Below are 14,407 nucleotides of genomic sequence, written 5' to 3' on the forward strand. Positions count from 1 at the left end.
GCTTAAAGAGATAAAACATGAAAACATATTTTGTAATTTTCTTAAAGATGTATGTAACTAATAAATACTGAAGAGTCATATGCATTTATTATTTAATTGGAAGAAGCTAGAACATAAAGATTCACTTTAAACCCAAGAAGTTATGTGGCCAGTCATAAGAATCTTGCCAGCAGAAGAATCTGACAAATGATTTTAAAGATGTATTCAAAACACACAAGTATATTTTTAATTTACCCTCCTGATAGCTTGGAATCTGTTTATAAGTAATGTTGGTTTCTTTAAACAGATTGCTTGGAATGGAAAAACTAGTGATATATTTCTCATCTTCCATACAGACTGAGAGAGTATATTAAAATGTAATTTTCAAGACCTTCTTATGTTGAACATAGAAATTACATAGAATACATGATGATTCAGTCATGTTAAACACATTTCCTGAGTATATTCTCAGTTAGGGAGCTTACTAACGGCTTGATGAATGAGACAAGGCCCCCGGCTTGTAAATGCAAGGAGTTTAACTGGTGGCAATTCTTTTGAATTATGAGGAAGAGATACAGGCATTTGAGGCTTTTGGTTTTTTTGTTCTTCAAGTTGAGATGCAGGCAGAGCCAAACAGCTGAATGGAATTAGGGGCAGTCTCTGGCCAAAGCATGGAGCTGCGCTAACCAGCCCTCATGCTGATGGAGAACAAGTGCACGTTGGAGTGATCCTGACATTCTGCTCATGTTGAAGTCATGCCCTATCTATTTGTGCTATAACAGGAAAAAAATTACTGAAGTCCTGTTGTTCTTTGGCAGCAAAGAGGGGTAATTTGATGAATACTGGCTTTTTATTCTCAGGAACATTATGAAGTGCCCAGAATTTCCTTGGTGATGTATGGAACATAGAAAACCTAACTGAGGCATTCCCTAGGGCCTTTGTAGTTTGTGAGCTGTAATAACTAACTGGATATGACAAGCTTCTCAAAGTGGCAGGGAGACAACTCTTCCTTCTGATTCCATTGGAAGAGAAAGAATAGGAAGGACCAGGACAGTTTTCGGTAGAGTTAGTGATTCATCTCTTGTTTGTGAGATAGACAGGACTTGAACATGAGAATTCCTTTGGAACATTTTTCGGGGGGAAAGGGTAAGGCAGCCTACTTCATGCACGGTGTCTTAGGTCATTAATAATAGATTACATGCTGCATATGCAACGAAGCACTGTAAAATTTATTATTATGCCAGCTGTTAGACCTGTCACATATTTTTATATATACACATATAGATATGCATATACATATATATAGAATACTATATTCAGTTATATAGAGTCCATATTTATTGAACTTGGCTTTTTAAAAATTCTAACATTTGTTGAACTTTTAGGTTCTTTTATAATCCCCATTTTACAGATGAGGAAACTGAAGCACAAAAAAGTTAAGTAATTTGTCAGTCTCACAGCTTTTAAATGGTAGGTTCAGAAATTGGACCCAGGTCATGTGGCTGCAGATATACAGTATTATGATGCTATACATGCCTTAAGTGTTAAAAGGTATCAGACAGAAAGGAAGCTATTCAGTAGCTTGTTGAATAGATAGGCTGTTTGATTTTTTATTTTTTCACGTAACTTTTCTAAGTCAAACGAGCAGAACTAGATTAAAAACTGAGTTAAGCATATAAACTATACTATTATACTAAAAGATGATGTTACAGTGTTAGAAAAATATACGTAGTGACTGGAAACTACCTGCTTGATTGGGTGCCTGAGGTTTGGGATGTGTGGTCAAATGTCAGTTTTTTCCTCATCTTGCACACACAAAGCTTGGCTTTTAAAAGCTGCTAATTACAGCATTGTATGTGTAATGATTAATGCCTCTTCCTAGCTTCTGGTGCAGCTAGTTAGTCATATTTAAACAGAGCCAATCTTTTCCTGCTTGCCAACATTGGGGTCTGGACTACAGCCTTTGAAGTTATGCTTCATTGTGTCTTAAAAGCATTTCTTTAGGTACCCTTCGATTATTGGCCTCAATTTGTTCCATAGTAAGGGTTTTTGGACTAGTCTTGTTATAAGGAGTGAGTGGTGGTAGAGAAGCCATTATATCCATGTCATTAGACCTGGCTTTTCCTCAGAACATCAGTGGTGAGCCTGTTTACCTTGTTGCTGAACTTTGACTATGCTTTTTTTAAAAATCCAGAGGAACTCTCACAGAACCTGAATTTAATATCAGTAGTAGGATAGGTCTTAAATATATAGATGCACAGTATTCAAGCAGTCTCTCTCTCTCTTTTTTGGAATTACAAAGCTACTTTTAATACTTTATGGTGAGCCCCACAGGAATCAAAAACACTGGGAAGGGGTAACCCCCTCACCCCCAGGAGTGACCCAGGGGGAGAGAGGCTACCTGAGGGGAAGGAAGCACAAAAGGGCCGCGCTGCAAACTCAGGGCAAAGGGAATGAGCACTACAGGAGAAATGCTAGTGTGGTGGGACTGGCTTCAGGCACACAGGCAAAGGGCAAGAGGGTTGGACACGAAGCCACAAAGCTACTTGGGTTCCTCCTTCTTCTCATTTGCCTTTTTCTGCTTCTGCTGCATCGTCTCAGAGTCCCTCTGCTTGTGGGCGGCAGCAGAAAGCCCATCTTGGCGCTTGGCGCTTTCCCTTAACCGAGTCGCTCTGCTTTTTCACGTTCTTCTGGTGCAACGGCAGCAGCTCTGGCCTCCAAGCAGGCTCTTAGTGGCAGGGTGCTTCAGAGAAAGCTTTACATTCTTTTCCTTTTAAACAATTTTTAGGTTAGGATTCCAGAGTACAATCAATATCATCACCATAATCACTTTTATTGCTCCATAGAAGGCTGGCTGCAACCGCAGTTTATAGTGAACATTTCTTGGTTTAAACAATGTGATGCTGCCTCTACATTGTCTCTTCATCTCCAAGATGAGGAGCTTTCTTAATTCAGCTGAAAGAAGTATCTTCAGTTGCTGATTAAAATCTTAGAGATTATGTATAACTTGTGTAGATTGTTGAAGTCAGACAACATCTTAGCATGTAGGATTCTTAAAGTTTAGTATCTTCCTTTTTTTATTTTTCCTGCCAGCAGTGGAACACAGTACACAGTACCAGTTAGAATCTGAAGCTTGCCTAGTTTTCATTTAATTTTATTTTCGTTCTTTAAGGAAATAAAAGAATCAACAGATAGAGGAATATCTCTTCTCCATTACTATTGACCTTAAATGAAATTTTAGATTGTGTGCCTTTCTCTCTTTATGAGAATTAAAGATTAATATATGGAATCACAAGTTGCTTAGGACTCTGAGGGAGAGTGACTTACTTAGAGTCAACACCAAGCTTTTACATGGAAGGCTAGGAATAGGAAATCTATTTTGTATATATATTAGTCACCAAACAAAATGAATTTATGAGCCATATACCACAACCATGAGAAAGGGAGAAATGGAAAAGCTTCTAGCCGATAAGAGATATTTGGGGGAATGGAATACTGTAGTTCCTGTCTTAACATCCAGTGTTTGTGAAGGTAGGGAAATAAATAACTCTTCTATATTTGTGTTTGTGTAATCAGAAAAATCAAATTTTAATGTGCGTATATCCTTTGATGTAGCAGTTCCACTTTGATTTTTACCTAACAGAAGTTCTCATGCAAGTGTGTAGAAATATGTTTATTGCAGAATTGTTTTCTTTATTTTTAGTTAATGATTTTTTGAGAATAAATCAGATCATTTACATTACTAAGTGTGAGTCTATACCACAAGTGTAGTTAGGAACTTGGTGTTTGATAGATCTCAGAATTGTTTTAATATCAGAAAATGCAACCAACTTTCATATTTTTGCTTTATATTTCCATCTTTTTCTGAAAGGAAAACACATTAAAGATATAATGGAAAGAGTATTATTTTAAAATTTGCACATTTGGACATTAGATAGAGAGGGAAAATGCCATTTTACATGTATTTTTATCCCCTTCCTTGCCTGACTGCATGGCTGGTTTTGATGAAGGCATAATAGATGGAAATCTGTGAAAAACTAAACTCTTTATCTTCTCTTCCCCAGTAGTAAAGTAGTAACATTAGCTACTACTATTACTATTTGATAGCAAACCTAAGGGTATGTTTTTCAAATATTTTTATTGCAAAGTGCTAAATTTCCTTCAAGAAATATTCTGTCAATTTATATTCCTACTACAGTATATTGTGAATATGCTCATTTTGCTGTTCCCTCAACATCATTACATATTAAAATTTAAAAATAGACTTATTATTTATTTTCTGATAGTGAAAGAATTATAATTTATTGTTGAAATGGGGTAAATACTAAAAAGGACACAGACACACACACAGACCCCTGTAATTCCTCCACCCAGCAGCACTGACATTTTGATGTATCGTCAATGCATTTTTCTTTTCTAATCCTACGTGCGTTTGTTGGATTTGGGCCGCGTGTTGTCGGCGTTTGCTTGGAATGAACGGCAGAGCTGCTGCTCTCCTTGGGGCAGCTTCCTCTCTTGTTAAGTAGTACTTATTTTTCAGTGCTGCTGTTGTCAACTGTCCTCTTTCTAGGTTGGTTGATTTGTTTTTAAATATGTGAGAAATATGGTTGGAAAATGAACGATGGAACAGCAGGAGGAGGGGAGGAGGACAGTTAAATAAAGGCTGGAAAAATTCCATTCTTGGGACGTTAACAGACATGCCTGATAGGTTTGACGTATGTGAAGGAGGAGAATGAATCTAGAGTAAGAATACTTTGTTACTTAGAAGGAGTGCTCATTCAGAAACCAGTCCAAGTGTCACTGTCTTGGAATGGGCAAAGATTTCTTAAGACTGAAGATACTCCATGTTTTCTTGAAGTTTTACTGTTTCATCTTTTGTATTTAAGTCTGTTTTATGTATATGGTATGAGGAGGGGTTAGTTAGAAAACTAAGCTTAAAAGGTACTTTTTATAATATCAAGAAATAGCAAATATTTAGGAATAAATCTAAAGACAGATATCTAAAAAAGGGGGGAAGATGTGTAAAAACTACATAGAAACTACAAAGTACTGCTAAAGGAATGGAAAATTTAAGTTAATGCATGGCAATATGTCAGTTTTCCCCAAATTGATCCAAAGATTCAGTGTAATTCCAGAGAAAAGCTTAGCAGGGTTCTGTGTGAGTGTGTGTATGTGTATAAATTGAGAAGTTGATACTAAAATTTTGGGGAATGGGAAGGACTAAGAACAGTGAAAAGGAGTTTTCAAAGCATGATTTGAGTACTCCTGGGTGTCCTCCAGACCCATTCAGATGCTAACAGCAGTAAGATGTTATTCGCCTTTTCCCTGTGTTGATTTTGCAAAAGGAAAAGTCACTTACGAAAGCAAAAATCATGTGCAAAAGCAGTGGTGGGTAAACTGCTGGCACCTTAGCAGGAATCAAGTTAGTGGCACTGATCTTTGCTATACTTGTCACTGTATTGTGTATGTTTGCAGTTAAAAAGAAAAGGGAGAGAAAAAAGACAAGCTTTAACTAAGAATGTTCTTGAGAGATTAATAGTTTATTGATTTTAACAAATCTTAAGTGCCTTTTGTTTTAAATTGAAAAGTCCACATCAAATTAACCACTGTACAGTGTATAGGGTCTAGTCAGTGGCATTGTGTATACTAATAACATTGTACAACCATCACCTGTACCTTGTTTCAAGACATAACTCATCTTCGTTTTATGATGTGTATAAGTCAAATTATTATACTGTATCCCTTAAACTTTTATGTCAATTATATCAATAGAACTGCGGACAAAGAAAAGATAACAACATCTTTTTAAAGTTCTGTGTATGTCAATTATATCAGTAGAACTGGGGGAAGAGAAGAGATTACACATCTTTTTAATGTTCTGTGTGATGAAATGGGAAGTATGCTTTAATCACTTCTGCATATGAAAGTGTGATGGTCATCTTGAGAAAAAACTCATGAGCTTGTTTGAAACGTGAGTGGAACTAGCTGCCTTTTTAATGGAATACCATTTTTGCTTAAAATAACCACTGAGAGACAAACTATGGTTATTTAGACATGAGTATTTGATGGATGTTTCCTGAAAATGAATTAAACTAGTTACTCATGTGAAAACCTAGTTGTCTGTTAAGCCAGACAATGAAGAGATTTGGAAAAGTGTAAGACAGTGGCACTGTTTTCATTAAATTTTTTGGGAAAATATAGTAATTATTCTAACATATTTGCTAATACATTTATTATTATTTTAAATTAATGTTAAATGTTAACTTTTTTCAGTTTTAATTTCCAACATGGTAAATATTGATAGATACAACTCACAAAAGCAATAATTCTTTGAGGTCCTTAATGAATTTTTAGAAACATGAAGATATTTTGAGACCAAAAAGTTTAAGAACCATTGACAGAGTCTTGAATTAAAAAAATGTTAGAGGTTTATATCATTAGATATTAAGACACTTGTATAGTTATAATAATTAATGTAGGGTGGTATTGATAAGTGGATTGAGAAATAAACCGGTCGGACAGAATAGAAAAGCTGAAACAGACCTGCATACATAATACATCTTGTTACTTGATGAAGGCACCACTGTGGTATAGTGGGGAAGGAGCGGTCTTTTCAGTATCTGGTGCCAAATCATTTGGCTGGCCCTAGGGGAAGATAAAGGAAAGCTTTTCTTTTTCTCTCTCTCTCTTTTTTCCCCCTTGCAGTTTTTTTGTTGATGAAATGAGGGTTTTGTTTCTCAGCATTTGAATCTTGCTGATTATATTCCCATCTTGTTCAACCGTGTTCCCCTCTCCCTCATATTTCTCGTGAATTGGTAATAGAGAGTGTGTTTTCCTCTCCCCTTCCTCTTTCCTTCTTCCTGGGGGGAATGGGGAAGGACAAGAGACAAAAACTTCTTCATAGGTGGTATTGTAGATCAGGAGGTATAAAATCTCTCATTTCTGGATGTTACTGGTATTTGATGATTATTGCCCAGAGTTCCATTAAGTCACAGTGGTGACCTTCTAATTAACTGTTCCTTCTTCATATACTAATTGGAAGGCTTCTATGTTTGTTGGTTCTGATTCTTAATTCTAGTTTTACGTTTTAGTGTATTGACAACTTACAGCAGTGGCTCTCAACTTTGAACATACTCAACCTCTCTTTTATATATTTTGTAATATTTCCTATGCCATTCTGGAATGAAATTCATAGATAACTTATTACTACACACATGATACATAGTTTGGCTTGACATTGAACTTTGGGTTGAAAATGACCCCATTGTCTTCAAACATCTCTTGTCATTGAACACATAGATTTTCCATACTTTGCATACTACCTGTTTTTTCCCCTTCTTTTAAATCTTAGAATTCTCTTACTCATTGTCTCCTGAGATTTCAGTGACACCTCAGTGGTAAGGATGTTTGATAGACCATTTTAATTGGGAGATATCTGTTTTCCTTTATAGCTGGAATTTTTTTTCTAATATTTCTTTCTTTCTACCAGTATTTTTGATGTTTTAAAAATTTAATGCTTTTTTAAAATTCATTTTTTCTTGAGGTAACACTGGTATCTAACATTATGTACTATATTATACTCCTATTTCAATATATACTACTAACCACAAAAAGTTTAATTTCCGTTCATTGCCATACAGGAGATTTCTCTTTACCTATTTTGTTCTCCCCCTGGCCCTGCCCCTTTGGTAACCACTGTTCTCTGGATCTATGTGTTTGGTTTGGTTTGTTCATTTATTTATTATTTGTTTATTTTATTCCACATGAGTGAAATCATATTTCTTTGTCTAACTTATTTCACTTTAGCATAATATCCACGTTGTTGCAAATGTCAAGATTTTATCTTTTTTTATGGCTGATTAATATTCCATTGTATATGTATCCCACATCTTCTTTATCCATTCATCTATTGATGGGCGCTCAGTTTGTTTCCATGTCTTGGCTATTGTAAATAATGCTGCAGTGAACACAGTGGGAGGTGTGTATATCTTTTCCTTCCCTCTCCTCTCCTCTCCCCTCCCCTCCCCTCCTCTCCTCTCCCCTCCTGTCCCCTCCTCTCCTCTCCTCTCCCTTCCTCTCCTCTCCTTTCCTTTCCCTTCCTCTCCTCTCCCTTCCTCTCCTCTCCTTTCTTTTCTTTTCTTCCTTTCTTCCTTCCTTTCTTTCCTTCCTTCCTTCCTTTCCTTCTTTATTTCTACCTTTCCTTCTTTCTTTCCTTCTTGTCTAATAGTTTTAAAATTTTTTTTTAAATTGACGTGTAGCCAGTTTACAATGTTGTGTCAATTTCTGGTGTACAGCATAATGTTTCAGTCATACATATATATACATATATTTGTTTTCATATTCTTTTTTATTATAGGTTACTACAAGATATTGAATATAGTTCCCTGTGCTATACAGTATATACTCATTATTTATTTTATATATGGTAGTTAGTATGTGCAAATCTCAAACTCCCAGTTTATCCCTTTCCACCCTGTTTCTTCCCTGGTAACTATAAGTTTGCTTTCTAGGTCTGTGAGTCTGTTTCACAAAGTTCGTGTCTTTATTTTAGAGATTCCATATAAAAGTGATATCGTAATGGTATTTTAAATGTTTCTCTTTCTGCCTTAATTCACTTAGGATGATGATCTCTAGGTCCATCTATGTTGATGCAAATGGCATTATTTCATTCTTTTTTTTTTTTTAATGTCTGATATTATTCCATTGTATATATATTACCTCATCTTTGACTGGTCATCTGTTGATGGACATTTAGGTTGTTTCCATGTCTTGGCTGTTGTAAATAGTACTGCAGTAGACATTGGGGTGCACGTATCTTTTCGAATTAGAGTTTCCTCTGGATATATGCCCAGAAGTGGGATTGCTGGATCCATATATCTTTTAGAATTAGTGTTTTCATATTATGTGGATAAATACCCCGAAGTTGAATAGCTAGATCATATAGTAATTCTGTTCTTAATTTTTTGAGGAATTTACATACTGTTTTCCACAGTGGCTGCACTAATTAAATTCCCATGAATGGTGTGTGAGGGTTCCCTTTTCTCCACATTCTCACCAATACTTGTTATTTCTTGCCTTTTTTTTTTTTTTTTTTTTGCCATTCTAGCAGGGGTGAGGTTGTTTTATTGTGGTTTTGTCTCATTGTGGTTTTGATTTCCATTTGCTTAATAATAGTGATGTTGAACATCTTTTCATGTGCCTGTTGACCATCTATATGTCTTCTTTGAAAAAATGTCTGTTCATTTCTTCTGCCCAGTTTTTAATCAGGATATTTGTTTTTTGTTGTTGATTTTGTATGAGTTCTTTCCAGTACTTTTATTGCTTGTAAATTAGACTTTTTAGATTGAGGATTGTCTGTCTCTTGTTTTTCCCCTCATTTTTTACATTCTTACTTGTTTTTGATTTTGAGCGCAGTCTTTGACTTTTATCTTCTAGTCCATCTGGTGATATTTTAATTTTGCATACCATATTTTAAAATTTCAGAGGCCCTTCTTTATTTTCTGAATGTTCTTTTTCAATGCATCCTATGTTTGTTTTATGAATGAAATCTTTCTAGAATTTCGAATTTCTATCTTCAAAGTTCTTGTTGCTTAAACCACCTGTTTCCTCTAGATTCAGGTTTTTTGAGTTTTGATTTCTTATGTATTTATCTTTTGTGCTGTAGTCTTTCCTCAAATATTAGATGATTCATAGCTATCTGTGCTTTCTTAAAGTTAAGGGAATAGCAGGGGTGACCAGGAGCTACATTTATCTAGACAGACTGTTGGTGGGCTTCTTGTTAGAATGTGGAACAGGTTTTTCTAGGTTCTGTTCTTGAGACTGGAATTTTTTTTTCCTTCCTTTCTTTTTGTCTCTGTCTGTCTGTCTCTCTCTCTTTTTTTTTTTAAAGCCTACAGCACAGGGTATTTCCAGGCAGTCTCCTATCCAATACTCAGTATGTCTGACCCTGCTTAGCTTCCAAGATCAGATAAGACTGGGCATGTCCAGGGCTGTTTGGTCATGGAGTGGAATTTCTTCAGGGCTCTACTAAGTACATCAGTTCCATTTTCCCTAGCATCAGCTCCCTTCATGCATGTTACGGACTTTGTCTCTTAATTGTTTTCTCTTGTATGATTGTATTAGGTGAAACCACCAATGCCATGTTTTATAGTAATGTGTAAAATGGTCATTTGTACCTTGTTCCTGATCTTAGTAGAAATATCTCTAGTATTTCCCTGTTAAATGAAATAGTCATCTTGGACTTTGGTTTGCCCTGATAGTCTCTCTTATCTGTCTGTGTCTTCCAGAATTTTCTGAAATCTTTCATGTATTGATGGCCCCCTCTTTGTAGTGATTTTAGGTTCTTTTGTTTCTAATTCTCATGCTATCATTTTTAAAGGCATCTTAGAAAAGAAGAGATAAACACATGGGCTTTGCCTGTCATTAATTCATTATTATTGTGTTGAGACTGTAAAAATATTACCTCCCCTTTCCCCCATTGGAATGCTGTTAAATGTCTTTCAATTAGGTCACTGGGAAAAATACTTTACAGTATTGAGATTTATCTCTTTGTGTCTCTGTGAAACGGAGTTATCAAATTATTTTGGAAATGCATTGTGACTAAGTTATTCAGCATTGCAAAAGCATTTCCATTCATTTCAAAATGTGTAATCTGAAATTTTTTTTGGTTCATGGTTTACCCAGAGCTGTTAATTTTTGAAGGTAGAATTTTTTTTAGGTGGTCATATATATCAGAAACTAATAAATGAACAGAAAATGCCTATCTATAAGCAGAATTTTTTTTTTAACAAAAAATGTTCCAAAGACTACAAAGCTATAATTAGTAGATAGGAGTTGGGAATTTATTGCCATAGTGAGTTTATGAGTTATTGTGATTGGGGCTGGTATACCCAGTTTGGATTAATCCTCAGGATAACCTGGAATCCAAAAGCAGTGGGTGATGGAGCAATCCTTTTTGTTGGTCAGAATTACAGAAAACTGATCCGGCCCTCTTCTTTTAAAAATTTGAACATTTTTTGTTGTTGTTGTTGTGGGTAGGGAGTGGGGAGAATATATAGTATATTGACATGGTTCAGACATCCAAATAGGGAATAAATAATAAAATGTCGCATTCCTGTACAGTCCTTCAGCCCATCAATGTTTCTAGAATTTTGTTGATTTGCAGAAACATTTTATGCATATAAAAGCAGTGAAGTGTGTGTTTGTGTCTTAAATTTAATGTCTCCACTTAAGTTGTAAAGTAAATTATGGCATTGTTACATTGTGCTTTTTGCAAGAAATATCTTGGGTATAGCTCCATATCAGATCATAAGGCTGTTTTATATTTCTAATTTATATAATCCTAATTGATGGATTTTTGCTTCATTTTAGTTTTTTACTGTTACAAATAATACTGAAAAGTTAGTAAACTTTTACATGGGTCATTTCACACATGCATGATTGTGAGGATGTATACAAAATAAATTGTAATAGGTAAAATAGTTAAAAATGTCTTAATTGTGTTTTCTGTGTTTTGTAGTTTTCATATTTCTGTATTGGTCAAAGCAGGGAGATTGGGCTGAAAGAATTTGTAAATTTAATTTATGATATGTCTGAAGTCTTTTTTTAATCTTCAGAGAAAACAAATTTTTATAGACTTAATGTTTATCGAAAAATAAGTTGTAATGCTAAATTTTAAGTATATAAGTAATAAAATAGAACTCCACTGTGGATTAGCAGTCTCTCCCCAGTTTGGCTATTCATGTTAAAGAAACGTGATAAGTATCTTTAAAACAAAATTCAAGTAAAGACAGTTTTCTTCCTGTACATTTCTTTATGCTGGTATTTTTGTACGATGTTAGATTTTGTAATTTTCTTTGTATGTGTAAAAAAAAATTTGAGTTAGCCAAAAGGGTGCTATTGAGTCTATAAGTAGTACTACTTAAGAAATGAATGTAGCATAAAGAATTTATTTAGTGTTCCTAGGCTTTTAGGATTGCTAGTAGGAGGAGGACCAAAGGAAAAGTACAATAATTGGAGAAAAATCATATAATTTAACATTTTAAAGTTTACATGTTTAGCACTTTTTTTATTGAACGTTGTGTTCGTACTATATAATCTGCCTTTGAAATGACCAGTTTATCCACTGTAGGTTGAAGTATCCTCTTCTCCAACCAACAGCCTAATGCAGAAAAGCACTGGGCTTTATCACAGTATATCCTGTATGTTGTTTTGAGTACTCGTGTTCACATGGTTGTGGAAATGCCTGAGATTTTCCTGGTAATCAGAACAATTTTATTTGTCATCCGGCCTTGGAGAAGAGGCTCTTCCTAATCCTTAGTGCCTTTTTTTGAACATTTCCACTTTCTCCTAGCTATGAAAGAAAAAAGTTGAGGGTAGGTATAGCTCAGTGGTAGAGCACGTGCTTGGCATGCATGAGGGTCCTGGGTTCAATCCCAGTACCTCCATTAAACATAAATAAATAAACCTAATTACCTCCCCCCTAAAAATAGTAAAATTAAATTAAATTAATAAAAAGGAAAAAGTGGCATCAAGAGAGGATTTATCCCCCCTTGAATTCCTCTTTGACAGTTTCCTTCACATTTGTTACGAAATCTCCAGGATCATGGATTAATGTCTTGTTGCTTTGGTGCTATCCACATGCCACTAACAGAAGGGACTTTCCAAAATGCTGCTTGTTGTGTTTCTTCAAAAACTTCATTGATCTATCCCATTAAACTTCTCTTTTTTGGCTTTTTATTTCTGTATTTTACCTACTCCAGTGGATGTTCCAGTTTTTGTTTTGTTTGTTTCTTGAGGGCCCCCTTTACCCTGTATTTGTTAACATCTGTTAAAGTAGAATTAACAACAGAAAATATATCTTTGGATAGAAGTATTTGAAGGTTCCCAGATTTCTTTCTCCTCTTTGTCCTTCTCTTCCCTTTTTTTTGTTTAAGATGCATGAAATTATACTCTTTTCCTTATATAGGTAGTCCTTAAATATTTGTTACTAAGATACAGTTATGAAAACCATAGTTCATCAGTTCTATAATGTAGAACACTGGTCCTCAACTAGGGGCAATTTTGTCTCCCAGGGACATTTGGCAAAGTGTGGACAATTTTGGTTGTCACAGCTGGATATGAGGTGCTACTGTCATCCAGTGGGTATAGGTCAGGGGTCCTGCTAGACACCCTATCTGCACAGGAGAGCCCCCACAGCAAAGAATTACCTGGTCCAAGGTCAGTAGTGCCAAGGTTGAGAAAACCTGATGTGGTGTCATTGTAAGTAATCTTCCCTTTTTATATATAGAGTATTCACACAAATTTATTCACTTTATCTAATTAGGACTCACCTCACTTTAAATTTAAATTTGATTACTTTTTCAAGTTGTATATGAGTATATAGCTGCCATATATGTACATATATGTATATAGTCATATGCCCGGTTCCCACTCTGCAATCATTTTCAACTTCTCTGACAGTGGCTTTAGCATTGATACCACTCTTATACTGCTACTATTAATTTACATCTTTAGAAATCTCTCTCTTTATTCCCTTTCCATTGTGTTTCCAACATATCAGACTTTTATTTAACTTAATAATCAGTCTTTGTATTTTATGAATATGTAAATATTCACATAATTTTTTCTTATATAAACTTTTGTTTTCCTTGGGGTTAATAATTGTTTTACCTTTTCCTTTTGATTAGTCTTCTAAAATGTAAAGAATTCCTAGTCCTTCACTTATCTGAAAATTTTTCACACTTGGCTGATGGTTTGTTTAGGCATATAATTCTGGTTTGGAAATAATTTTCCTGATAATTTTTTTATCTTTTGTCAGATCTTACATTGCTGCTGTTGTGAAATAAAATCTTCTGAAATTATTTTGGAACTTTGAACTTTTTTTTTATTCGTTTATTGTATTCAGTGGATTAAATGATGTATAAAACTGCTTGCTGAATTTCCAGTCAGAGAACCTCGCATGGTTCTTTATGTGAAAAAAAAGTTGGGAATTCAATTTGTGGCTAATGTAAGATTCATAAGACCAATTAAGAAAGATGTCCTTTGGTGGAGGGGGTTTAAAAAAAAACATTTTGGGAGGAGGGTATAGCTCAAGTGGTAGATCACATGCTTAGTATGCATGAGGTCCTGGGTTCAATCCCCAGTACCTCTAAAAATAAATAAATAAACCTATCCCCCCCCACCAAAAAAAAAACAAATAAATAAATAAGTCACTCTTAAAATAAATTTTTTTAAAAAACACTTTATTTTGGGATAGCTTTAGATTTACAAGCAAAGCTGCAAAGATATTAGAGTTCCCATATACCATTCACTCAGTTTCCCCTAACCGTTGACAGCTTACACAACCACGGCACCTTTATCAACACTAAGAAATTAACATAGATGCATTGCTATAAACTAAACTTAAGACCCTATTCAGATTTTACCA

The 14,407-nt window shown here is 34.9% G+C and overlaps 1 protein-coding gene and 1 pseudogene across 9 annotated transcripts in view; one reads left to right on the forward strand and one right to left on the reverse strand.

The window, feature by feature from the left end:
- The window catches only part of MTA3 (metastasis associated 1 family member 3), a 180,686-nt gene that overhangs the window by 80,696 nt on the left and 85,583 nt on the right, over window positions 1–14,407 (forward strand). The window lies entirely within an intron of this gene.
- LOC105079047 (small EDRK-rich factor 2-like) lies at window positions 2,497–5,677 on the reverse strand (annotated as a pseudogene).

This window comes from Camelus bactrianus, chromosome 15 (assembly GCF_048773025.1).
Source record: "Camelus bactrianus isolate YW-2024 breed Bactrian camel chromosome 15, ASM4877302v1, whole genome shotgun sequence".
Taxonomy (NCBI): domain Eukaryota; kingdom Metazoa; phylum Chordata; class Mammalia; order Artiodactyla; family Camelidae; genus Camelus; species Camelus bactrianus.